The sequence below is a fragment of the Propithecus coquereli genome, unplaced genomic scaffold (assembly GCF_000956105.1).
Source record: "Propithecus coquereli isolate 6110/MARCELLA unplaced genomic scaffold, Pcoq_1.0 Scaffold366, whole genome shotgun sequence".
Classification (NCBI taxonomy): Eukaryota; Metazoa; Chordata; class Mammalia; order Primates; family Indriidae; genus Propithecus; species Propithecus coquereli.
Genome location: NW_012149352.1, coordinates 1,223,721 through 1,227,332, shown reverse-complemented (window position 1 = coordinate 1,227,332; position 3,612 = coordinate 1,223,721).

Sequence of the window (3,612 nt, the reverse complement as noted above, 5' to 3'; positions counted from 1 at the left end):
TTAGGCTACACTAAATTTATGTAAAAATATTTCTGTATTAATAAATTAATCTTAGATTACTGTAACATTTTTACTTTAGATACTTTTTAATCTTTTTTAAGTTTCGACTCTTTTTTAATAACACAGCTTGTGAAAACAAATATATTGCACAGCTGCACAAAATATTTTCTTTCTTTATATCCATATCCTATAAGCTTTTTTCTGTTTCCAATATTTTAAAATTTATTTTTACTTTTTAAACTTTTTCTGTTGAAAACTTAGACACCGATACACACTTTAGCCTGGGTCTCCATGGGATCAGGATCATCCATATCACTGTCTTCCAGCTTCACATCTTGTCCCATTGGGAGGTCTTCAGAGGCACTAATGCTCATGCAGCTCTCATCTCCTATGATATTAACAACAATGCCTTCTTCTGTATATCTTCCAAAAGACCTGCCTGTGGCTATATTAGTTAATTATTATTTTTATAAGTAGAAGGCATATATTCTGAAAGAACAATAAATAGTACAGTATTACAAATACATAAACCAGCAACATTTATTATTACTAAATAGTATTACATATATAATTGTATACGCTATACTTTTATATGACTGGCAGCACGGTAGGTTTGTTTCCAGTAGCATCTCCACAAACATATGAGTAATGCCTTGTACTGTGACTTTACAAAGGCTAAGACATCACAGGGTGATGGGAATATTTCAGCTCCATTATAATCTTTTAAAACCACCATAGTATATGTGGACTATCCTTGATCAAAAACTTGTTATGTAGCACATGACTGCTTGATTTCCTATCTCATAGTACATTTAAAAATATTTTAAGGGGCAGAGTGTTTTGTAGCTTTCATTCTTTTGTTAGATCTTCCATAATAAAGCACCACGGACAGGATGGCTTAAACAATAGAAATGTATTGCCTTATAGTTCTGGAGGCTACTAGTCCAAGATCAAGGTGTCAGCAGAGTTGATTTCTTCTGAGGCCTCCCTTCTTGGTTTGTAAATGGATATCTTCTCCTTCTGTCTCTATATGGTCTTTCCTTTATATGCATGCATCGATGCTTTAATCTCCTCTTCTGATAGATATTGTTGGATTAGGGCCCACATTAATGATCTCATTTTAATTTAATTACTTCTTTAAAGGCCCTATCTCCACGTAGTCACATTCTAAGGCCCTGGGGATTAGGATTTCAATCCCCGCTTCAGTATGAATTTTGAGGGGACACAATTCAGCTCATAACATAACATAAAAGAAGTAAAATCAAAAATAAGAAAAACAAAGTAAAAAAAATATTAGATGTGGGGATTTAAGAATATCAGAGAAGTCTGGAACTGTTTTGTACAGTGACCTATGCCAAAGGACCCTTGGAAAATCCTGCCCTAGCAATGAGATGCTGGGCTTTAGGCAATGCAACAAATGTTTGTTTAATTGCAAAGAAAAAGATGACAGGGAAAGGATGTCTATTCCCAGGAGATACTTACAATCACTAATAATGAAGGAAGGGAATTCATGGCAGGGAAATCTACTTCATGTATCTATCTTTTAATCTCCTCTTCTGATACGTATTATTGGATTAGGGCCCACATTAAATCCCTGTGCTTCCCCAGTATTTTCCAGTCAATTTGCTGTTGGAGAGACTTGTTCTCACCAATGAGCTAAGTGAGCAAGAAAAATATCTAGGAAAAATATTCTAGGCAGAGGAAACAGCAAGTTCAACGGCCTCAAAGAGAGAGTGAGCCTAGCATGTTCAAGCAGCAGAGTGAGCAAAGGAGATAATAGTTGGAGTTGAGGTCAGAGAGTTTATAAAGATAGACAATGGAGGGCCTTGTAAAGCTGCTGTGAGAATTTCTTTTTTTCCTCTGTAAGAATTTTATCTTTTGCTCTGAACAAGGGAAATACTGCAGAGGAGTGTTTAAGGGATAGCTCTGGCAGCTGTGTTGAGAATGATCTCTAGGGAGACAGATAAGGAAGCTATTGCAATGATTCAAGTGTGTGATGCAGTGTGTTGGCCTCAGGTGGTAGAAGGTGGTTAGATTCTGGGTGTATTTGGAAGGTAAAACCAATAGGATTTTCTACCAAATTGAGTATGTAGTTTGAGGAAAAGAAAAGAGACAAGTATGACTGAAAGTGTTCATCCTGAATAGTTGTGAGAATGGATTTGTCCCACACTGAGAAGAAGAAGCCTGCAGAAGGAGCAGGTTTGGGTGGAGGGGCGACCAAGATCTGGCCAAAACAAAATATAGGTTTGCTTCTTTGTGAAACTTGAAAATGTGAAACTTGAAAATTGAGAATGCCTGCCCCTCACTGCCCCACAACGTAGTATTTCCAAATCTCTGATAGATACTAATCTTTTAGTTTGGAAACAAGAAATTAGAATTCCTGAGAATTTGTAGGAATTCTCAAAATGATATAATTTTGTATATTTTATAGCATTTATGTGTTTTCAGTAATAATGAAAGACCGTAAAAATAAAACAGTGAATTTTTTTTCTGCAGTAGATTTACATTAGGAGTTTTTCACAAAATAAGATTGATATCATAATAACTGCATAATTTAGTATTATTGTTATTAACAATATATTTTGACAATATTTTTTATTTCAATAACATACAAATGATCTCAACTTATACATATATCATAATAGAAAAATGCTAAATGAGGGAGAACTAACACAAAAATAAATGCCAAATAAAATAATTCTAAACGAAACGACAACATAAAATTTAATATTTACAGATTATCATTCTAAAATAAAATTTTGAAACGCCCAAGATATTAATTGCTCTATTCAATAAAATTGATCTTTGTTTTGTGACAAATATTACAGATGTAGAAAACTTTATTTCCTTTTGAATTGAAATTGGTCATATTTTAAAAAGTGTATTTGAAGCATCTTCAGGTTGGTTGTAATGATACATACTGCTTTATATGAGTTCATCTAATTTTTTAATAATAAGAAGCTTTTGTCCACTTGCCCCAATTTTTATTTGCTGTTAAAATTAATATTGCTTCATAATATAAAACTGATTTTAAATCAGCCTCTGATTTCATGCCAGTATGAAATGCCAGTATGAGTATGGCACACCAACATTCACGTCTGTTCCTGCATTGATGCTGTTAGAGTGTTTACAGGAACTGTATCCTATAGCTAATATTCAAACCCTGAAAAAGTACTAGTAACATTAATGGGAAATATTCAAATAACGTAATTCATATTTCTTGTCAAGGTTAAGAGCACTGCAAAGAATCATACTTTGAAATTGTCAATCAAAAATGTATTTTGCTTCCTACATTTGCTGTTTCTTGGAACAACACTCGTAGGCCACATATAAAGTATACAATACATACAAACTTATTATTTCTGTTTGCAAGAATGGCTCGCCATTACCAATTGACAGTGCCATGAACATATACTTGTAACAAGGAAATAGCTAAACACAGCACTAATCGATTTCTGATGACACCTTCTCTCTTACATGCTCTGTCCTGTTTTTTGGAAATGGTGGCCTCAACCTTTGACTCTGCACTTTGGTTTTCCCTGCCCTTGCTTCCAACTCAGTGTTTTCTGCTCAAACAGTAACATTTCTATGTTGTTTTTAAGCTTTAGTTTT